This window comes from Myotis nattereri, assembly GCF_964212035.1.
Source record: "Myotis nattereri genome assembly, chromosome: 1".
NCBI classification, from domain to species: domain Eukaryota; kingdom Metazoa; phylum Chordata; class Mammalia; order Chiroptera; family Vespertilionidae; genus Myotis; species Myotis nattereri.
In genome coordinates, this window is record NC_138075.1 from 133,650,331 (window position 1) to 133,675,220 (window position 24,890).

Sequence of the window (24,890 nt, forward strand, 5' to 3'; positions counted from 1 at the left end):
TAATTGAAATACTTAAATTTTAAGTGAGACTGTAATAATTACACTCTTTCCTGCAAGTTGGGAAAAAACAAATGTAAAATTCCTTACAAAGGATTTCTTCCTAACAGGAGGAGTGAACTCTAGCAGAAAGGATTACAGGTTTTGGAGGTGTTTTTTTTTTTTTCAGGGATGGGGCAGGCAGTGAGCATCCATGACACCACCTATGAAGTTGGGATACGGGTGTTTCTTTAGCTTGAGCTGTCTTCTGCTTCCCACTTGGCATTTGGATTGTGAAAGAGAAACTTGTTCTTGGTCTTGATGTGGTTGAGGCTACTAAGGTTAAATAGAACATGAGATATTATTGTGACGTGATTTAAACTGCCCTTGGAGATGTAGCCTTTATTTCAGATAAACATGTGGTGTATTCCTGCTAAGCAGTTTGGCATTGTCCCCTGAAACTTATATCTGTGGTAACAGAAAGGACTTTAATTACTAGAGGAAGAACGCCTGTTCTGGTTGGTATGCTCATCAGTAATCTCCTGTCACTGACAGCTCGCTCCCCAAATAGTGGTCGTCAATTGGAAAAGCTGCTCCATTTCTTTTGGAAGGAAAGCCACTTTCCCCTTGTGCTTCCTGTGCCCCTTCCCCACGGTTCTCCCCCGGTTAGTTATCAGCCATTAGGCCTAAACTTGCTCAGCTGCTGTATCCGTGGGACTTCTGGCCTTGGCTGGTTGCTGCCTCCTTACGCAGACAGGGGTGATCCCTCTTCGGCCACCAGCTCCTGCTTGCAACATCAGGGTCACCAAAGGTATGTCTGAATGATTTACAGGCAACTGGCAACGTTTTGGTTCCGGTCTGTGCCAATGGGGAATTGTTTCAGTTTTTAGAAAAGGAGTTAGTTAAGAAGGAGCAGAGCTTGTTTTTGCTAAGAAACATTTAGAAAGAAAGAGGAAGTTGAAGCCAAGCGAGGCCCAGCCTGGAGCCAAGTTCCAGTGGCGCTGGGAAGGACATGAGATGAGCTGAAGGTGTGTGCATCGGCCTGATGCCATCGTGGGCAGAATTCCGCATTTGGTCCTGAGCACGAGAGAAGGGCCAGGGGAGGTGGTGACTTAGCTTAGGTGAGTCTGTTAAAGGAAAGTTACCTAAGTTCTTTTCCGTATTTATTCTGCCCCTGGGGCAAAGAGATTGAACCTGGAGAGCTAGAATACACAACTCTGAGTCATCCTCTCGGGGCTGGACATCAGAGGACCTGAAGCAGAAACAAGTAAGCTGCTTGTCGTTTTGTGTGGCGTTGCTGTAGCTAAGCCACACAAAATGACAGGCAGCTTGTTGAAATTGCATGGAAAGAAAAACTGCTGTGTTTCAAGCGAGCAAGATATTGAAAATAGGAATGAAGAGTATAGAGCTCATTGTTGCTCATTTTAGCTCTGTAAAAAATGGCATTTAAAATCAGTCTCCATACCCCTTTTTCAAGCTGTCTCTTTGGATGTGAATTCTTTCATGGAGCTTTGAGAACTTAATTCAAAAGGCTAGAAGGGTCTGCCACACTGCATATAAATGAACTGGAATGTGTTTTCCCTCATAATAACCTCCTTTTGATATGCGTTCTTGGTGATGTATGTGAGATTCTGTGCTTGAAACAATTATAAGTAACAAAGAGAGCTGTTAAACTACTTAATGTAAATTTAGATGTATATTGCCAAAACATATGTGAGCATGTAGAAAGACAAAAACACACACACCGTTATCCTAAAGGCCCAGCTCTTTGACTCTCAGTAGAAGGAGGTGTTTGCCATGGCATGAATTTTGGGTAATGGGGACACTGGCATCAGGAACCCTGAAGTGCCTTCTTGCTTCTATCACAGAAGGAAAACCAGTGTCTTTGGCTGAGTTCAATACTGCATTTTACTTTGGTAATTGAATCTCGGTTCTGTTAAAATGGCATTCATGCCCTAAACGGTTTGGCTCAGTGGATAGAGCGTCGGCCTGCGGACTGAAGGGTCCCAGGTTCGATTCTGGTCAAGGGCATGTACCTGGGTTGCGGGCACATCCCCAGTAGGGGGCGTGCAGGAGGCAGCTGATCGATGTTTCTCTCTCGTCGTTGTTTCTAACTCTCTATCCTTCTTTCTTCCTCTCTGTAAAAAGTCAATAAAATATATTTTTTCAAATGGCATTCATATTTTGCTACTGTTTAAAAATAGGCAACAACTACCATTGGCACAGCTAAATATTTAGTAGATTATAGTTTAATCAGAGTATTCGCAGGAATGCACAGTGGATAATAACGAGAAGCCTATGCTAGGTGAAGGAATTTGAAAGAACCCCTTTTAACTATTTTCTTTTTATCATAAGCAGATGTTTTGTTAAACCAGTAATTTGTGTCAGTATGCAGGTACATCCCGGAGGTACTGCGGGCTCAGGCCCAGGTCACCGTACCGCCGCAGGAAAGCAAGTTGTACTGTCTTATTCCGGTGGAGGGTCTTGCCTTCAATATGTAAGAAACACAGCATCTGGGGGGCGCCGCAGAGCAAAGCACCCTAGAACAAGGTGTGCCTGCACTACTTTGCATTCGTGTCCCAACCAGCGACTAAGGAAGACTTGGAGGAAGAGGCCTACCGGTGTCTTTAGGATGCATGCACACAAAGTTAGTCTTCCTTTGGCTTTCTTCTTTAGAGAAAGGTGAGGGTGTTTTTAGCACTGTAAATGTTCCCCTGGCCTCATGATTTAAAAACAAACCAAAAGAAAAATCACACACACACACACACACACACACACACACACACACACACACACCAGCATCAAACATTCCTTTACTGCTTTCATCAGAAGTTGCGTCACCATCCCAGCATACTGTGCCACTCTTATTGGCAATCAGAAGAATTGAAAGAGTCTTTATTTTTTTCGTTTCTCCCACAAAAGTCAAAGAAACACACTCTTTTTTTTAATCCTGAAAGTCTCCCCCCCCCCCCCCCCCGGATGTGAACTCAAGTCTGAATCACCTGCAACATCATACTGGTTGGTTTTGAAATGCAACAGAGGCTGATGGACTGTGAACCATCCTCTGTGAATCTGGGTAAAGTCAGGCGCACATTTAGCATCCAATTTTACATTAGTCTCCTGTAGATGGTTTTTCAGCATATTGTTATTAAGGGGCAGAAAGTGTTAAACATGATTTCTAGGCACCCTAGGTAGAATTAATGAAGATTATTGTTCAAATAAGTTATGTACTAAAAGGTGACCATGGAATTATCACTGAGATCATTAAGATATTGAGGTTGTCTTAGATCCTTATATATAAACTCTGTACTCTGGCTCTGTGTTATGAACAGATATATCAATAAGAGACCTTCATTTATCATAATAATAAACCTGGAAAAGCAACCACTCTTTTTAAAAAATATATTTTTATTGATTTCAGAGAGGAAGGGAGAGGGAGAGAGATAAAAAACATCAATGATGAGAATTATTAATTGGCTGCCTCCTGCACGCCCCCTACTGGGGATGGAGACTGCAACCTGGGCACGTGCCCTGACCTAATCGAACAGTGATCTGGTTCATAGGTCAACACTCAACCACTGAGACACACTTGCCAGACAAAAGCAATCATTCTTAAAATCCTTTGCATTTAATTCCACGCGTAAGTTTATAATCTATTAAGATAATTAAGTTTTCATATAAGTTAGCTCTTTCCTTCCACTTCATTAAAAATACATTTTAAAAAAGAGAAAAGAATTCCTGACATCTGTTGTCTGAAAAGTAGGTAAGGAGAGAAGGAGGGGAACCAGTTTATTTTAGCACCAGGACCTAATCAAGTAAATTGATTTACCGGACAAAAAATTGGTGGACAGGAGTAATCAGGCCTGCCTAGCACCGAAGGATAGAACATGCGTGCTGTTCTTTTCTAGAGATTGTGCAAGAACCGCTCACTGTATAAATTCTTTGATACTGCCAAGGTCAGGGAAAACTATGTACATCTGTAAATAAGTACTAGTCATCAAAGTTAAAGCAGCTTGTGGAGGGTGGAAAGGGGGTGTTTGTAGCTATTTAATCAGCCTGCTTACTCCTCTCCTCTCCTCTCCTCCCCTCCCCTCTCCTCTCCTCTCTCTCCTCTCCTCTCCTCTCCTCTCCTCTCCTCTCCTCCCCTCTCCTCCCTTCTCCTCCCCTCCCCTCCCCTCCCCTCCCCTCCCTTCCCCTCCCCTCCCTTCCCCTCGCTGTTTTAATTTTTTAAAGTTTCTTCATTTTCTTAAAGACATAAATGTGTTCTCCCTGGCTACATTTATGTACCTGGCAGCATTCCTAAGGTGAACACCAAATGCTAATGAGATGATGGCCAGTTTGCTCTCCGTTGGTGATTCCACAGCATGGCAGCTTCCATTCAGAGTATACTGTTATCTGAGGGCTACTCTATGCTCTGCCATATATGGCCAGGACTGACAGGCTGTTTCCCTAGATAATTTTTATGGGTCTCCCTGTTGTACCCTGGTGTCTTTTGCACAGAAAGTTGAGCCTTAGGAATCAATAATTCTTTGGGGAATTTTCAAGTGCCATTATTTTGGGGGGTTCACAGGAGACTACTCAGCAACTGCTCTGGATATTTTGCTCACCAGCATATGTGATGGTTGTAATGAAATAACCCTGTTGCTTCTGAGGGCTTCCAGAATACAAAGTGAGACGACAGAATGGAATGAACGAAATACTTAACAGAAGGTTGCATGACACTTTCAGAACATAGTATTCTAAACAAATTCCATCGTTTTCCAGTACCATGTTCTTGGTGCTGCCTTTTTGGACCTTTTATTAGTTCAATTTGGCTTTAAATGTGAATGATTAATCACATAGACACACAGTCTATTTTTCAGTTTTGTTTTGCAAAGACAGATTAAACTGCGATAATGATTACAGACTCCAGGCCTGTGTAGACTGATATGTTTAAGGTTGGATAAATCTTTCAGCCCTTAAAGACTGGCTTGTTGCCTTGCAATGCTGTATTCATCACAAACACAACTATAAATAATAATGCTCTAGATTTATTGCCACTGTGATTTCCTATAAATGTCTTTCTATCTTATTAGGCATTCACTTATATTTTGTGAATGGTAGGCCTTGTTCTGAGACCTCTTAAGAACTCTTATTAAATATGTCAATATAAAAATATTGAGGTTTTCAGTAAAGAAGCCCCTTGTTGTTTCTATAGTATAACCCTGTATCATACTAGGAAAGTTTTTGTTTTAGGAGGCATATGTACTTTAGAAAGTATTAAAAGTTAGATTTTGTACTACAATGTGTTATTAGCTTCACAGTGTTTTTTAAAATATACATATATTAATATATATTTTAATATATTTAATATATTGATATAAAATTTTAATATATTTATGTATATTTAATATATTAATATATATATATTTGTGGGAGACCAGGGCCATGATTCTATATGAAATCTTCCTCATTCTCAGATTGTTTTCATGTATTGAAACAGCTACCTTGTAAACTAGGTTTGATTAGGTTCTCTAATTATTATGATCATTGTTATCTTTGGATATCTTTTCCCACTGATATAAATATAACATTTTAAAACTCGGAATTATTTGTGCAGGTGTTTTTAGTTTCTTGGACTCCAAGGTATATTGCAAATTATAATATACTTTCCATTTGTGCCCCATTGTCTCCTGTTATTACTCATGTTCTCTTTGGCCAATCCATGCAAAGTCTTAGAAGTTATAGACTGAATTAGCCCCAGTAGATTAATTAAAAGTTCACAAGTGGCCTAATATGGAGCAATCGTATTACTAATGAAATGGGGTTTCATTAAATACTGAATTTACAAAAAGTATATGTTTCAGTTGAATCCTAAACTTTTAGGAGTGCTGCTGAAGGTCAGTGACTTAGCTCAAGGTTAGTTATCCACGTGTCTCCGGTCTTCCTGGCCTGGTACCCGAGTGGTCGTCTGGTCCAACTGAGGAATAGTTCTTCTTCCCTATTTTGTCCTTTGTAGATATAAACAATGTCAGTTGCTCTCCTTATTGCTTTGTTTACTGGAAATCTTTATGTCTGATGATTATCAGATGCTAAAGAAGTCTTTTTAGAGATGTTGGCTTCTGCCTCAAAAATACTGGCTATAGTTCAGTTCAACAAGGAAGTATTCCACTGTTATCTCATCATTATTCCACATTTGTGACCAAGCATGTGTGTTTATTACAAAGACCTAAGGTTGAGAAAAACATCTGAGTCCCCCATCCCCGCCCCTGATCTTATCATGCTTCCTCTCACCATCTGCCTATTTTACAGTTGGAGGACGAAGGAGGGAAAACACAGGAAGATGATCACAGGAGGAGGGGAGAAGCTCTGTAGAGTCTTCCATTGACTCATAATAGAGAAAATGTAGTTACAGCTCTTCAGGAAGTCTCTGTCCCCTGCCACCATCTCAGCATCTGTGTCATCCCTCCAAACTGTCATCAAGTGTTAGAAAATTATCTTGGCTTAGGGCTTCACATCTCCCTTCACATGTCCTTGTGGCCTCAATATGTGTAGAAAGTTCTAGCTTCTCCTGGTGACGGGAGAGCCCAGGGGACAGCTTAATTATTTGGACCTCTGACAAGGACACTTTGCTTTGACTCAGCTTTCTTCTCTCCATCCTCTCTGAGAGGCCAGGCATTGTGACCATACCAGTGTTTCTTTTTTAGAAAGTAGTGGCTCAGTGGTTGAACACTGAATTGTGAACCAGGAGGTCACAGTTCGATTCCTGGTCAAGGCACATGCCTGGGTTATGAGGTGTGCAGGAGGCAGCCAATTAATGATTCTCTCTCATCATTGATGTTTCTCTCCCTCTACTCTCCTCTCCCTTCCTCTCCTCTCCCCTTACCTCCCCTCCCCTCCCCTCCCCCCACCTCTCTCTTCTTCACTGAAATCAATAAAAATATATTTTTTAAATGTATTTTCTCTGAGCACAGGGCCTTTTTTCCCTATAAATGTGACCTTGAAGTTTACTTCAGTTTGGATGTTTACTCCCATGGACAGATTTGTTGATTTCTCTTTGGTTTAGGTGCTATATCTGAAAATTGAAAAATAGCCAATTGTTTTATATTTTTTAAACAACCCCCAGAACCCCAAAGAGGCTAACCACTCATTTGAAAGAAAAATAAATAACATAGATGATTTTTTTCGATAGCTAGAGCCATCAAAACAAAGTACCACAAACTGGGTAACTTAAACAACAGAAATTTATTGGCCCACAGTTCAGGAGGCTGACAGTCTGAAATCAAGTTGTAGCAAGTGAAGGAAGGAGGACCTGTCCTGAGGCTGTGAGGGAAGGTCTACTCCACGGCTCTCCTTGGCTTGCAGTTGGCCGTCTTCACGTTCACATGGAGTTTTCTCTGCTGTGTGTCTGTGGACAATTTCCCCCTTTCTATAAGGACATCAGTCATATGGGTTTAGGGCCCATCTTAATGACCTAATTTAATGTAATTGACTTTATAAATATCCTGTCTTCAAGTAAAGTTACATTCTGAGTTGAAGTATGGAGGGTTAGGACTTCAACCTATGAATTTGATGGTGGTGGGGAGGGGAGACACAATTCAACCCATAACAGATGGCAACTCTGTTATAATTAGATTTGTATACAATTTTTTTCTTATATTGTAAATATTTAACGTGAAGATAGACTTACAATAAAAAACATTCAACTGAAACACTAGCATATAGCAAAAAGACAGAAAACTATCTTTTTCCAGAATATTAAAATAAAAAGATGCACTTCCTCATGTGTCAATATGATTCATAAAGAAATGGAATAACTTTATGTATTTTTGTAATCAACCTAATAAATTAGAGTAATATCTTAATTATGAGCCTGCTTTAATCTTCTTTATCATAAAAAAATCTATTTACATTATTCAGTGTCTCCAAAGTATAAAATCTCCTTTTAAGGTCTTCATAACTTATACCTTAGGACATAGCAGAGATTCATAAAATGTTTAAAAGGCTTGGGGTTTTATAGGTTAAATTTACCAGTATAACCCAGGATTTGGTTTTCACTTTAGCATAATTTTTCTGATAGGTAAATAACTGTGAACTGATGCATATCTACTTACCTTCATGGCAGCTATGAGTACACACACATTTGTGCATATGTGTGTGTTTGTATTCTGTGACTTTCAGCTTTTCCTTTCACCTTTTTCCCTCTTATATTTAAAAACAACTATTTTTAAAAAATAATTATAAGCCTAAATCAGTGTCTTTCTTTCTTATTTTAAAAATATATTTCATTGATTTTTTACAGAGAGGAAGGGAGAGGGATAGAGAGTTAGAAACATCAATGAGAGAAACATCGATCCGCTACCTCCTGCACACTCTCTACTGGGGATATGCCCGCAACCAAGGTATATGCCCTTGACCGGAATCGAACCTGGGACCCTTCAGTCCGCAGGCCGACACTCTATCTACTGCGCCAAACCGGCCAGGGCTAAATCAGTGTCTTTCAATATGTATCGAGATTTAAGCTGGTATTTAAAAATAAATTTTATACCTTCATTTCTCATAGTGAACTATTAACTCTATTGAGTTCTAAAGTTACTACTTTAAGCTTATAGAACTTTAATACCAAAAAAGGATGTGGAATTAGGATTCTCACTTAATCTTTCTCCTTGACAATTACAAGGAGAGCTGTAGCTAGGAGAAAAGCCAGCGGGTGGATCCCAATACCCTGCTCTGTATTAGCTACTTGGTCGGGGGTGGGAGTGGGGGGTGAGAGTCAAATGTCATATGTCATCTCTTGCTGATTTATGTGATGATGCTGCTGGTGCACCAAGGTGAGGATCATACAGAAGAACGTTGATTACCCTTTCCAAGGAGTAATTTCAAGTAGCATTCCTGTACTAAGCAGCGTGTGTTTAAGGAGTCCAGTAGCAATCTCTATTAAAGATTGGACAGTTAAGTGTGCTGTTAGCATCAGAGGGCTGGACATGTGCATTTTGGAAACAATTCCTAAGGCATTCTAATGCTTGCTCATGATTGAGCATTATTACCTGGAAGGGATCAGAGGATCAGACTGGGTCATAAAGAAACAATTAGATAGGAAGCATGACTTACTGACATATGAACAGCCATTTGTGAGGGACATGTGAGTTTTAGTAGAGGAGCAAAGGAAGTCCTGTGCCAGCCCTGAGGAAGTGATGTTTTATGGTTTTATGCTGAATAGTAAGAATAGAGAGTAACTGAGCATTTATTCTAGCAATAATTTTAAATTTTAAATGTTTTAATTATAAATTTAAATTAAATTAAGAATAATTTAAAAATTGGAACTGGAGGTACACAGTGTATTTTGAGGATGGTGAGGAGCCTGTGTGTGGTATCAGGGTGTACTGTGAGGTGGTTGGGAGATGAGGTTGGAAGCGTAGAAGGCACCAGATCACAGGGCTCTCTATGCCAGGAGGAGCACTGATGCAGCACCCTGGGCGAGGGGAGGTTTGAACGCTCGCACAGCTGGGCCAGCTTGTGGGAAACTCAGTCATCGTCAAAGGACATATTTGAACACACACAATAGTGATGCCTAACGTTAATTGAATTCTGACAGTGTGCCAGCCACTCTGATAAGCACTTTATTTCATCCTTAACACAACCCACTGGGGTGGGTGTTGTTAGTATCCCCCCTTACTAGGTGTTGAATGGAAGCCTAGGTAGGTTAATTCATTTGCCCAAGTTCATACACGTACTAAAGTACTTAGTATTTATTGGACCAAACTGATATGTTTGGGAATGGTTACATGTTCCTTAGGCAAGGAGAGACTTCAGACAACAGTGATGCTCAAAATCTGAGGAAGGTGGTATGGTGGCTCTGGGTCACTTGGCCAAAGCCAGCGACTGTGACGGGGGTTATGGTACACGCAGTCCCGCCAGCTGAGCAGGAGTCTGGCAAAAGCTGGGTGAAGTGCTGGGTCCCAAGAGCGGAGCTGGCCTCAGGCAGGGCTCCAGCACCATCAAGGAATCAGGAGAAAGGCGCTCACAGTGAATAACGGAAGGCTATATACAGTTGTTCATTGTACCATTCTCTCTACAGACTTGAAATATTTTAAAATGAGTAGTTTGGGGCAGGAGGAAGTGAGAGGGGATGGAGTGGGCAGAAGGTAGGTTAGATAAGACCAGGACCCAGGCAGGGTTAAAGGGGTGCTCGGTAAATGTCTGCCTCACAGATGACACAGGAGTCATTCCACACCCTCAGAGACTCCTCAGGTGGCCCTGCCTGGCCTTCTGCGATGTTCCAGGACCGGAAAGGCCTGTTAGAGCGAAATTGGAGGCAATAGCTGATGTTTTTTACAGCCTCTTTCTTACAGACCTGTGCATTGGGGGGAAAAAATCTTTGAAGACTTTTTCTTAGCAGACGAAATAAAACCATGTACCAACTCAATATAAGTAGGTTTTCCTCACAGATGTGGAGTTGCAGGAGGTGAGAGGGTTTATAGCCCCAAACAGCTGCTTATCTTAATGTCATAGTGTGGCTTTTTCAGTAAATTTATGCAAACCCCTTTGAACTGGTGCTGCTGAGAACCACTATTTGCCCTTGAGTGAAGTAGTCATTAGTGGTCACATAAGTTGAAAATCAGCCATTCCCCCTCTGCCTCAGGCCGTTTGTTTGAGAGGGAACAGTTGTTCGAGAAAATGAGGTTATTTGGTTACCAAGGCACACCACCCTTTACCCTACCTAATTACCCTCTTTTAGAAGAAGAATTGCTTAGTATGTGTTAGACAACTCTGCATGCTAATGGGCTTTGGGGGGGATGTTTATCATATTCTTATAAAACAGGTCAAAACAGTTTTACTAGCATTTTCCACAGCTTGTCTCTATTGCAGTTAATAAAGGAAGCGCCAGCATCCTGAATGTGTGACATATAATATGAATGTAATAAACTTATTTTAATGATTTTAAAAATAAGGTTGCATGTAGCCTGATTTTCCAGCACAGTTGTTTCAGGACCACACATCAGTGTTTAGTCTCTTTTTTTTTTAACCCTCACCTGAGAATATTTTTTCCATTGCTTTTCAGAGAGGGGGGGAGATAGGGGAGGGAGGGAGAGAGGAGAGAGAGAGAGAAGCATCGAAGTGAGAGAGACACATCTACTGCTTTCTTCCCACCCCCACCCGACAGGGGGAGCAGGGTCAGGGAGTGAGCCTGCAACCCAGGTACATGACCTTGACCAGGAATCAAACCTCCAACCCTACAGTGCGTGGGCCGATGCTCTAATTACTGGGAAACACCAGCCAGAGTCAGTGTTTATTCTTTTTTGTTCAAAGCAGAAAAGTGCTCTGGATTCAGGGTTTGAAAGGTGTCTATTATGAAACAGTTTTCTGACCATTTGTTTGTGTGCATATGAAAACTACCCTGGACACAGGCCAAGTGCACATGTACTTTCTGACTTCGCTAGACTTTGTTTGCACTAAGTTCTCTTGACGGATCCTCATTTACTCATTTATGCACCAACATGTGGAGTGCCTTTGCCAGGCACTGGGCCAGATAAAAAATAAAATAACAAGGTTCTTTTCAGGTCTAAGATAAATAAGTAAGTCCTGGGGATGTAATGTACAACATGGCGACTACAGTCCACAATACTGTGTTGTCTATTTAAAATTTGCTAAGAGAAAAATCTTAGGAGTTCTCATCAGAAAGAAAAGTTTAGTAACTGTCTATGGTGATGAATGTTATTGCGATGGTCATTTCACAGTGTATACATGTACCAAATCATTAGGTTGTATACCTAAAACAAATATAATGCCGTATGTCAATTACATCTCAATTAAAAACAAGGTGCATAGATTGGCATATTAAAGTATTAAATGTATTCGTGCTTTAAAGCCCCCCTGGTAGGAGTTGTGTAATAGAGGTGAGTGGACAATGTGCTGAGTCCACAGGGAAGGGACTGCTTGCTTCAGTCCTGGGGAAAAGGAGAGAAAGTCACAAATGAGGCTGTGTCTGAGTTGGATAGTGACGGACAGGGAGAAATGTTTGAGAAGAAATTGGGAGAGCACTGGTCCTGGGCCCAGGCAGGAGGAGGGATGGAAAACGTCATGCTCCCTCTCCAGTGGCTGGTGACTGGGCAGGTGGGAGATGAGGCCCAACAAGCGTCAGTGTCTGACGCTGAAATCTGAACAATGTCACTGTGCCTGTGGCCCCGATGATACCTGGGTGTCATCTGGCTTTTCTCGGCAGGACCTCTTCTATGCCAGGCTCTGAAGGAGCTCTTCAGGATGTTCTCTATCTCAACAAATACCAGTAAGGGTTTCCTTTCCGAGCTCGCTCTCCCGGTGCGGGGCGCTATAAAGGACAGTATGTTTACTAACAAATGCCATATGCCTTCTTACTTCCCTTCAGATGTGAGATTGACCATAGATATTTATATTTCTGTGCTTTGAAGACTTGTAGGTTTGTGGGTCAAAAATGTTGCATTTTTAGATCAAAAGTTATCTGTTTGGAAAGTTGTCTAATTAAAAAATGAGGCTCTACATATAAATTCATCCTATTTATATACATATATGTGTATAAGTGTATGCACATTTTTTCAATGGATTACTTTTGAGATAACATGTAATTTAACATTATTGTTAAGGTCATAAGTATTTCTATTATAAATTAACAGTGACAAAACTTAAAAATCAAGGTAGTTCTTGCCCTGGCCAGTATTGCTCAGTGGAGATTGTTGGCCTGTGCACCGAAGGGTCACGGGTTTGATCCCCAGTCAAGGACACGTACCTGAGTTGGAGGTTCAATCCACGCTGTGGTCCGGACACATACAGGAGGCAACCAATCTATGTGTCTCTCTCACACCAATGTTTCTTTCTCTCTCTTTCCCTTCCTCCCTCCCTTCCACACTCTCTAAAAATCAATGGAAAAAATATCATATCCTTGGGTGAGGATTAACAACAACAACAACAACAAACAATCAAGGCAGTTTAAATCTGAATCAATTGGGATCGTGATTCTACTCCCCAGATCTATTTCAATTTAAAAATAAAATGTACAGGATTGGTGATAAAAGGCGTAATTGCATGACAAAAATGCTGTCTTCTGAATAAAGCTCTGAATTCAACTTCAATTTAGAGTATTTCACTCAGTCACTTTGAGGCTTTTGATCAAATGCTTATATTTTATAAGATGGTTATTTTATACTACATAGTGTAAATTAATTTTTATTGGAAAAATGTATGCTTATTTTATTTTTTCTATCACCATTTATCCCCTCTATGCCCTCTTCCAGCTCCACTCACGCTCTGTCCCCACAGTCACTTCATAGGTCACAGTGTTTGACTCCTTATTGATAGCATTTTTGGAATTAACCTTCCCACTTTTCATATCACTGCTCCAGTTTCCCTATGCTGCTCTTAAGATAAAGAAAGAAAGAAAGAAAAAGGAGGAAAGCAGGGCATATCAGCTAGAATTTGGTTATGGGAAATTGCAGACATAACTCAGGCTGGCTTCTGGATAAAGGAAATCTGGGGGCTCACTTAACTGTAAAGCCCGGGTATCAGTGACCAGAATGGCTCACAGGTCAGCAGAAAACTGGTTTCTTTCTATCTCTTGCCACAATGACTCTCTCTCATGTTTGCCTCATGCTCAGCTCCAGTTGGCAGCAAGAAGGTTCCCAACAGCTTTACTAGTAGGTCTATATCCTTGCAAGCTCGTGTTGCATTACATCTCATTGCCTCCATATGAATGCCTGCACAGCCATGAACTAATGACTCAGGCTGGTGGCCTGCAATTCACTGATGAGCCAGACATAAACCATGAGCTCACTCTGGAGGTGGGAGAAGAGTCACTTCTACATCAGACACATGGACGAAAAATAAGAAAATTACTGATTGTGTAGGGCAAGCATGTCAATCTCAAAGGCTAACCCGGGCCAAATAAATAAGGTTTAAGTTTATGCGGCCGCCAAAAAAAAAAAAAAAAAAGCCTCAATTTTCATAGAAACGTAGGTTTATTTTGATAGAGACATGCTGAATACAAAGGGCTGAAATCATTGAGTAATCATTAACATAAAATAATAGAACACTTTAATAAAAATTATTATTTTTTCTTGAACATTACTTACCAGACACTGAATAACTGCACAAATTAATAAGTATAATTCAAATAAACCTATTTTTCTTATTCTCCAAAAGAGAAATATTTCCTGTGGCACACACCAAACAAGTCAGTACAAGACTAATGATGTGGCAGCCGGCTGCTAACATATTCGCTACTAGTATTAGTCGAGAGAAATGGTGCACCTGAGCATAAGGGAAATGAATGCAACATGATTATAGTAATCAGCCATTAGCAAACGTTGTAGTTCATTATTCATCATTATGTATAACAAGATAGTGTCAAAGTTAAGTTACGAAACTTTTATTGAAATGTTTTTTACCGTTATATTGGCTGGACCACAAACATATCCATTGTGGGCTGCATACGGCCCACGGGCCTCGAGTTGGAAATGCTTGGTGTATGTCTACGGCCATACCACCCTGAACGCACCCGATCTCGTCTGAAATTCTTGGTGTAGGGGAACTGTCAGAGGGCTGGCACCAGAGAAAGAGTGAGTAGATGTTGGGTGGTGAAAAAAAGAGCTGAGGTCTGCGTTAGAGGTGAATGAAACCTGTTGACTTATGAGCTCTTAGATTCCTAGAAATGGCTTAGGAAGACACCATCCCCAGGTACAGGTGAGAGAATTAGTCATTGGAACCGCTAAGCCTTTCTCAGACTGCACTGAGTCCTTTTCCATCTAGTAGCAAGTCGATTCCTAATGGGGATGAATGGGTCTGTGAAAACATGTCCCTGGGAATGAATGAATACATTTATTTACGTGTATAGGAATATGTATTTGTGGCCATGTGTGCTGCCTCTATATTTTTAAATGACCAAATATTAGTCTTTGTGATAAAACCACCCCAGATTGCCAGTATAAAATTAGAATGTGTTTTTTTTGTGTGTGTGTATTATATATATGTGTGTGTGTGGGTGTGTGTGTGTTTTGAAAAAGCCCTTTTAGGGACAAGAAGACTAGATAAATCTGACTGTGATGGTGTTAATAACATTTGAGCAGGACTGATGTGTTAGAGGAAGGACAGGGAGTTAACATTTGTTATAGAAACCAAGAACTTATGTTCTTGACAGTGATATTATTTTAGCTTGAATATAGTATTGTCACATTGTATCACAATTCTAGACATCTTAGGGGGATTGTGGGATTTTTTTTTTTTTAATTTCAGAGAGAGGAAGGGGGAGGGAGAGAGAGAGAGAGAGCAAAACATCAGTGATGAAAAAGAATCATCAATCGGCTGCTCCCTGCATGCCCCCAACTGGGGATCAAGCCCACAATCCAGGCATGTGCCCTGATGGGGAATTGAACTATGACCTCCTGGCTCATGGATCAATGCTCAACCACTGAGCCATACCAATCAGACCATCTTAGGGGAATTATTAAGATGTTTTAGAATCTTAATAATTGGAGGAAATTAACATATTAAGTTTTGGATTTTATTTTATAAGTAGTAAAGATAAGTTTTGCTTGGAATGTTAATTCTGGGGAAAGGAAGATTCATTTGCTAAATTGTGAGGTGTTCGGACTGTTTTATATCCATGACTGTTGACTTTGTCGTTACAATCACATGTGGCACACATCCAGAGAAAATTGTTGTTCTTGTTTTCAGACTTTTGAAGTAATAGTTTTTCATTATGCTTGACAACATAAGAAATTGTACGAGTGGAATTGGGGAGGACGTCCTGTTCTGCCTTCTGCAGGCATTTGCATCCTTCTGGCATATGTTTTGGTTTCTCTGTCCAGGGAATCTGAGGGTTGTCCTTTAGAAAGGGGATTGTGACAAGTTAGGATTTGGGGTTGTGTCAGAATCCCATCTCAAACTTGCATAAGCAAAAGGGGATTTATTGCCACCCATAACTCTACAAGGCATGGCTATTCCTGGGGGTGCTGGCAGGACTGTGTCTCCTTGATCAGGTACTGGATTCTCTCTTACCACAGACAGGATTTTCCTGTCTAGACAGGGATGTGGCAGTTAGAAGCTCCAGGCCCCCTTTTGCCAGCCTTGATAAGAGAATGAAAGACTGTTTCTTCCTCTTCACCCTTCCTAACTCCCGTTCAAAGAGCCGTAAAGAAGGACTCTGACTTGACCTGCGTCGTCCATGCAGCACCTTTTGGATCCATCTCTGTGGACAAGGATGACGTTCTTTGATGGGCCGGCCTGGATGGAGTAGGTGTGCAGGACGGGCGGTAGCCTAGTAGCACAGAGGAGATGCAGTTCAGCCCAGGCAGGAGGGTGAGGCTGGGACTAGAACAAGCCAGAAAGGTATGCTGGGCAAGCCACTTAGAGGGGAAATAGCTGACTTCCATTACACAGGATGTTGCATGAGTGTCTCTTCGCCCCCATACACAATGTGCAGAGGGAAGTATCTCGTAGATACTGTGTGCTCTTTATTGTACCCTGTGTCTCCCATGAAGTAATGGAGCCTCGCTTTAGGCACAGATCTAGATGAAGGGCAGAGCACGGTGGGAGGTTAAAGATCTGCCTTCCTGGGGAGTTACAAGACCCACGTCTTTCAAGGAGTGAAGAGCTAGCCTTCCATCTGACTGCCTGATTGAAATGCTTTTCTGTTATCTTGAATCTTCACTGTTCCCCTTGGGTTCCATTTACCTTCCGCTTTCTAGATTTTCATGTGGTTTTTTTTTTCTATACATCATTTCTTCCTATTAACGGGTTATATTCTGGGAGTGTGGAAGTAGAAGCCCAAAGAAATTAGGTCCGAGGTCCCAGAGCTAGTGAATGGCAGAGGTGGTATTGAGCCTAGTGTTAACGTGCCCACTGTGCCTCCCCAGGCTGTCTTTGTTACCAGGATTTCATTTCAATACCAGTGTCATCATTGCTGAGAGCTTACACCTATTTTTCTTTACCTTCCATGTGTGTCTTACTTAAATGACAAGTGAAAGGCTGGTGTGTCAGTGTTGGACCTTTCGCAGAAGAAACGCCTCGTCGCTATGAGCACACACTCCAGTCCGACTCCCTGAGTTCAAATCCCTGCTCCCAGACTCTTTAGTTGTCTGACTTTGGGAAATTTTTACTCACCCTTTGTGAGTTTCTGTTTATCTTCAAATGGGGAAAATAATAAGGCCTATCTTGTAAAGCTGTTGTGAGAAATGAAAGAGGTAATGCAGATGAAGATAAGATAATTCATCAAATAGTATGACTTATATCGGCATCATGCCTGGTACATGGTAAACTCTATAAATATTGTGCTAATCAAACAGCTTATTTTAGTGTATATCATTATATGATACCCGCAGATTAGAGATGAATTCTTTGTTTTTAATCTTTATTATTTAAAGTATTACAGATGTCGCCCTTTCCCCCCTGCATTGCCCCCCCTTCCATCCCTCTCCCATTCCCTCCCCAGACCTTCACTGCACTAGTGTCTGTCCATGGGTTATGCATATATGCATATAAGTTAATCTCTTCCCACCCCCCACCTTCCCTCTGAAATTTGTCAGTCTGTTCCATGCTTCAATATCTCTGGATCTATTTTGTTCGTCAGTTTAGTTTGTTCATTTGATTCCACATATGAGTGAGATCATGTGATACTTGTCTTTCTCTGACTGGCTTATTTCACTTAGCGTGATACGCTCCAGGTCCCTCCATGCTGTCTGATGCCTGGTATTCCATGGTGTAAATGTACCACAGCTTTTTTGTCCATTCATCTGTTGATGGGCACTTGGACTGTTTTCAGATCTTAGCTATTGTAAATTGTGCTGCTATGAACATAGGGGTTGCATATCTTGAAATATTCTGGGACGTGTTACAAAGAGGTTTTTAAGAGTTGTAGGCCATAGGAACTTTGGTTTAGACTTTTTGGGGTGAGTTTAAGGTTTCTTATAATATTGAGTTTACTGCTTAATATTTTCTGCCTTTGGAATCGAATCATTGGGGCTCTGAATATGGGAGATATGCTTGAATAGAACATGTTTTCTTGACAAGAAAAGCAAAAGCATTGTATGCTTTTTTGATATTAAGAAGTTTGTATGCTGTGGTAGGGCTGTATCTTGTTATATTTATGTAGGTTTGGAAAATACTTGGCAATTCACTGAGACTTTTAAATGTTTGGATTTTACATTTCTATAAAAGTACTACAAATATCCTTGCAAATTGGTATGCTCAGAGGGAACTGGTGGTAGCAAGGGTAGTTTGCCAGCAGAAAGCTGAAGCTGGTCAGTTTCAAATGGTCTTTATTAATCCATTGTACACCGTAAGTGTCTGTAGAGTTCTTGCTGGTATACTTGCAGCAGACACTGTCAGAGTGTTGAGACTGGATGAAATTCTGAAATGAGCGTCATCAGAGTCATGTCTGGTGCACCGAGGAAAATTGTTTACTTCAGTTCACAATCATATAGTGTTTGCTAAACAACCATGGGAGTGCGTGGATATTTGGCTTTGGAAAAACAGGGGAAGGAAAGCATCAATTATTGGGGGGTATTGACAGTTACCCCTCCCTTACCCAATATGCAATATAAGGCATTTCTTGGTGTGATCTTGGACCCCAGGAAGCTTACAGTTAGTGACAGGAGCTAAAATATGCACAACCTGTGCTTAATAGGAGTGGACTGCCTTACATAGAGCTCTAGAGAAAGTGCTACAGGGGTTTCCTGTTGGAAGACTGTGCTCTTATTAGGGAACCACAGGAGGATAGTAGGAGAAATTCTATGTGAACCTCCAACTGTGGGAGGGAAGGGCATTCTAGGTGTAGGGACCAGGGTGATAAAGATGAGGAAGGAGGGAAAGCATTATTTCTGCAGGAGAATAGTGAGTAGTACTTTGCTTGGTGTTCAGGGACCATTAAGAATTAGGGACAGGCCAGTGTAGATAGTGGAAAGCTAGATGCCAAAGGAAGGCATTAGGATCTAGAGCAGCGGTTCTCAACCTGTGGGTCGCGACCCCTTTGGCAGTCAAACGACCCTTTCACAGGGGTCGCCTAAGACCATCCTGCGTATCAGATACTTACGTTACGATTCATAACAGTAGCAACATTACAGTTATGAAGTAGCAACGAAAATAATTTCATGGTTGGGTCACAATATGAGGAACTATATTTAAAGGGCCAGAGGGTTGAGAACCACTGATCTAGAGGGTCTGGAAGTCTGGTCTCCATTTGAGGGGCTGCAGCAGAGGTGGCCCCCTCTGAGCAGCTGGTAACTCAGAGAAGGCGGGGCACATTTCAGTCAAAGAGGAGAAGGGTGTGAGGAAGTTTCTTCATTGCAGCCTGCCCTTTCAAGGGGCATAGAGACAGTCAGGGGTAAGTGGGAGGAAAAGAGGAGGGGTGATTGGAGCTTTGCATTAGGAGTAAAAAGTTCCAGAACTCAGTAGCGATGACAGTGAGAGAGGGTATAGATGTGAGTGGGGAAATACCTTACATTGGAGGTAGTGACTGAGGGAAACTGTCTTGTTCACAGTGCAGTCTCACTGCGCCTGGGGTTTAGGTTATAAAGACATTTATTAAAGCCATTTAGTAAGGAGAAAATACAGAGGCAGAAGTACCCTTTAGAGTCCTATAAATCACGCCCAAAGTGCACAGTATACATAGTGTAGAATACATCTGGTGCACAGAAAGCAGCTGGCTTGTATTTAGGAGGCATGTTGTGTGTGTTTTTAAGCCAACCTCTCATCTAACAAGGCAAGATGACCATCCTGTGAGGATAGAGCTATGGGAGTGATTGCAGGAGATAGTACCTCATCTCCATCTGAATCCCCCTAGGGCACGTGCCTCTGCAATTCTCCCCTCCTTTTATTAGTGGCTGTTATTGAGAACCTAGAGTTGAATTTGGGTGATGTAGAGATGATGTCACTTCATTGTATTTGTTATGTTTTTAAGTAGTAAGTGTAAGGATGCGGACTTTAATCTTTGTAATCCAGTATACACGATCCTCTGTGTGTGTGTGTGTGTGTGTGTGTGTGTGTGTGTGTGTGTGTGTGACACTTGCTGTCAGTGATCTTCAGACTGATTTTAAATCATTTAAAATTGTGCTGTAAGCATTAACTATACCTTACCGGCCTCTGTTAGAGCCTAAATAATGGAATCTTCTGGGATTTGTTCTCATTCAGGCAGCATTTATTAAGGATCTAATTTGTGCATGTCTATTACCATTTAAATATATGTGAGACAGGGAAAATCATACAGAAATGAATCAGACAGTGTCCGCAAGGATCTGATTGACCAACAGAATCTCATCTGTTTTGATTCATTTTATTCTTAGTTGTTTCTTCAGGGTAGGATAGAGTCACAACAAAGATGAGGTCGGGGAAGGGTCCTTCCCCTTTTTCTTGTTTCATTTAGTGTGGATGACAGAAATATCTTTGGTTGAAAGTAAGAATAATGGGTGTGGGGTGCATATATGCTTTAGATGTGAGGCCTAGCAAAAATTCAGTGAAATCTGAATCAGCATTTCTGCTTTTTTCACATTCAGTTCTGAGATTGTAAAGACCAGCTTTGGGGTTGCCATGGGGATAGGGACTTAGAAGGAGCCACCATTAGCAAGTCTGTTTGAAACTCTGAGAATCTTGGAACCACAGGGTAGACCTGGTAATGGAGCCTTGGGGGAATCCTGTATTTCAGCCACCAGGTCCTGCAGGGACAGGGTGGGGAATGACCAAAATACAGAGCAGCAGCTGAGTCTACATTAGGCATTGAGTCTGCTTGTGTAAAGAGAGAGAGACCTGGCAGCAGTGTGTTCCAGCGAGGATGTGAACACAAACAGATCACAATTTTCTCGGCCTCACTGTAGAATGGACTTTTACCTGTTAAGTATCTACAGCCATTTTCACTGCAAAGTAAAATACTATGAAATAAGTGTCAGTAACTTAAATGTTTCTATATTCTCTTAGTAGAATATCAGAAAACATGATCATATTTGTGAGATCTGTTAAGGAAAAAGAGTTTATAAGTAAGAGGGATAGTAGCCCTTGCTACCTTGTAAACTGTTGGTGAGAGTGTATTGTATCCCACAACCATTTGTAAGGGTCCTCTGTGTCCCTCTACAAGGAAGGATGAGCAAATTAGCTCATGGGCAGTGAGCTGTTGAACACATAGCTTTGTCCTCCACCCACTCCCCAACACTATCTTCTTTCATTTAGTCTGTAACATACCTGGCCAGTTTTGCTGAATGCAACTTTAATTTTTTTGTGGTCAAGTACATTTTTTGGAAATCTAGTAATTCTGAATGTGCCATAATAAGGCATGTATATTTACCTCTTTTTATTATGTTTTTGGAAGGAATCTTTGGATCAAGATATTAAAGATATCAAGATATTAATATCAAATCAGATATTAAAGACAGAACTCAAAGATTTCTTCAAAGTAAGGTAGTACAGCAATCTGTGTTTTAGTTTGATTTAAATGTGTGTATGATACTTTATTGAATACTGGTTATTTTTGCTTATTCATAACACATGAACCTGTGTTTAAAATGTACTTTAACATCAAAGAATGACATCAAAACTCTTTTCGTTTGGACAAGTCACCCAAATTCCATTTCCCTTCCAGGAGTCTCACTTGTGAATTTTATCTTCCTCTGACTTTCATAATTCTATAAAAAAAACCTTTTGTCTCATTATTGACAAAGGTGTTTTTCTGTATGGCATTCTCCTTGGGTATAGCTTTAGCTTTAGGTATAGACGTGTCCTGAAGATTCCATCCTTAGGCTTTTATGTACAAGTTGGCATGGCTACGGGTCCGCTTCCTCTGCTGGCTGGAACTGGGCTATTTATAGTTTCTTTTCTTGGCTTCTGAATTAGTGTATCAGTGTGTATTTATGCAAGGGAGCGCTCTGAGGCCATATAAGACTGTAGTTTAGAAACCTAGTAGCCCCATTTGCCTTTTGCTCTCTGGAGGGAGAAGAATGGCATTATATTTTGCCAACATAGAAATGTAACAGGATGGAATGACAAAACAATCACTTCGGCTTCTCTGAAACCACAGGTGACACAGCAAGACTTGGGACAGAGGAGAGAGTATCCCCAGGATGAGTGACAGGGACATCTTCCCTGATCAGGGGGCTGCTGTCAGTTGCACTAGATTAGACCTCTAGTTCCTTGGGTAGGTAATACAGCTGACCCTTGAACAACACAGTGGTTATGGGCACTGGACCACTCCCCCAACAGTTGAAGATTTGCTTATAACTTCTGACTCCCCAGAAATGTAACTACTAATAGCCTACTATTGACCTGAAGCCTTACTGATTAACAGTTGGCACATATTTTGTATATTGTATGTATTACTAGTATATACTGTATTCTTTCAATAAAGTAAGCAAGAGAGAAAAAAATGTTATTAAAATCACGAGGAAGAGAAAATACATTTGCTGTCATTATTTTATAACTCTACATAGAAATGGACCCACACAGCTCAAGCCCTTGTTGTTCAAGGGCCAATGGTACCTCTAACTTCCTTGTCTTTTTCTTTGATTACCAGAGGCACCGGTGTTTTCATGGAGGCCGGTGATTTCCCATTGTAACGCCAGGGCGGGCAGGATGAGCATGGGCCAGACGGGGCTGGCGTTTCATGTTGGGTCCTGCCGTCACACACAGGCAGGCGATGCTGTGAAGGTCGACCTCCCTGATCAGCTTCCTCATCTTCTAAATGGGAACCTGACCGCCTGCCCTCACAGGGCAGTTCTGAGAAACAGGGATAATGGAAACCACAGGAAATGTCTGGTGTGGAGCAGCTGCTGATCACATCCTGAAAACTCAGTCAAAGGAGTAAAAGAACATGGAGCCTAGGCTAGGTTTCCCTCAGGACCCACAGTAAGGCTTTTGATGAGAAGAAGAGGTCCGTTTCCCTGTCCTTCCTCCTCGTCCCGTGGCACCCGTTGACCTGGGTCATCTTGCCCTCTGAAACCCTCCGTCTGAGTAAATGCCTGGGTCAGGATGACCTCACCTGCCTTCTCCTTTCTTTCATGAAACTTCCCTCCATAAAGCTGAGGCTCTAAGAAATTCTTGCAGTCAGCCAGCTTACTCGTGAGTCGAAGGAAGCCCATCGCTTTGGCTGTCTCTTTACCTTTTTGGCACTTGCTCCCATTGTTTATAGAACTCTGCTAAGGATCAACCGTCGGAGAAAATATCCCATTTGCAGCGTTCTTTTGCCACTTTTTAGAAAATGGCCAAGAGTCAGAGTTTTAAAGTTTGAGATGAACTGTTAAACAGAAGCCACATGATTCCTAAGAACACTTAGAGTGACAAGAGTGGGCATTTTAACAACAATCTGCTTGTGTGTGTTGATTTCAGTATTAAAGAGCGGGTCTAGGGGGACGACAGATGGTAGGAAAGCCAGTAGGAGTCCACTGGGTGATGGGGGAACAGCCCCCCTCAGCAGGCTGTGGGCTACCTCCCCTTTGGCCCACATGTGTCCAGGGTGCTTGTTTAACAGTTTTGAAAATTAGGTTGAAAAGTTAAAAATATTAAGTCAAGAGAAAACATTTTATAGCACCATAATTTAAACTTTTAATGAGTTCAATCATAATGTGCTATGTTGCTTTTTTTCGAAGCAGAAAAGTAGCCCATGCTCATAATAGAAAGTGTGAAGTAGAAAGAAACAAAATAGAAAACAATTTCAAGGGGGAAATAAAAATCACTCATAACCCCTTCCCGCTAAAGTTGTAATCATTATTGTCTTGGGTCTCTCTGCTCAAATCCTTTTAGCTGACTCTCTCACTCACATACATTCATATTTATGTAATCGTCATGCACACATAAGTCCTTGAGAAGACAGTATGCAAATAGAATTCTAATGTCCTACTTTTTTTCATTAATAAGAGACAGAGGTTGAGAGATTGTACATTTGGATACACCTGTGTTCGAGTCCTTGCTCTGCGGCAAAGTGTTATCTGATGGTGAAAGTAACTCTCGAGCCTCCCTTTCCTCAAGTGTAAAGTACGACAGCAGTGTCATCCCCCACACTGTGGGGCTGTGAGGACCCAGGGACTGTTGTCTGTAAAGTGCATGGAGTCCAGCTTCTCTGAACTGTAGCCAAGCAAGCAGCCAACAGCACGTGCCACTGTTCCAGAAGCATTGTCTTTTCTGTCCTTTCTCTCTACCTTGCCATTCTCACCATTTAAAAAAATCCTACTGCTCATTTAAGGCCACCTCAAGAGTTGTTCCACGTGTGGATATTCTCCTAGACGTGAATGTCTAGGTGCCTCTAGGAGGCTGTGTGCTGAGGTGGTTAAAAGCCCAGGCGCTTCACTAAACTCCCCAGGTTCAAGGCCAGCTCTTTCACTCATTAGCTCTTTATCCTCAGCAGATTTACTTAATGGCTCTAGGGTACCCCGTGCTCCTCTGTGGAGATGGCATAAGTACAGTACCTACTTCATAGGGTTGTTGAGAGGGTTAAAAAAGTTATCTCATGAAAATGCTTGAAATAGTGCTTAGTCAATGTTAGTTAGCTATTATTCCACTAAACATGCTTCATTGGGGCTGGTTATTTGGGTGTTGCCTTCACCTTTTAGGAAAGCATGGTTTTTCTCTTAATCATCTTTGTATTCACTGTAAACTGCGTAGCCCAATGCAAGGCCTGTGGTAGATGTTCAACGGACACTTGTTGAATTTAATGTCATTGGGGTGAAAATTGCAAGAGGAAGGCAGGACTTCTAGAGATGGTGCCACACCTAAAATTTTATTGCTGAGGCTTCAGGGTCATTCATTGGAAGTATTAGGCACAAAGTTTAAAAGACTACAGTGAACTAAACATTTTTTCTTTAATAATTTCTTTTCAGATAGTTTTAGATTGAAAGAATTATTGCAGATATGGTACTGAGTTTTCATATGGCCAGCACCATTTCACCGATTACCAACTTGAGTTCTCAAAGTTTATTCAGACTTCCTCAGTTTCC

At 41.4% G+C, this 24,890-nt stretch overlaps 1 protein-coding gene across 5 annotated transcripts in view; it reads left to right on the forward strand.

Annotated features, from left to right (window-relative positions):
- CACNB2 (calcium voltage-gated channel auxiliary subunit beta 2) overlaps positions 1 to 24,890 on the forward strand; it is a gene marked incomplete at its 5' end in the record, with an annotated part of 357,347 nt that overhangs the window by 9,718 nt on the left and 322,739 nt on the right. The window lies entirely within an intron of this gene.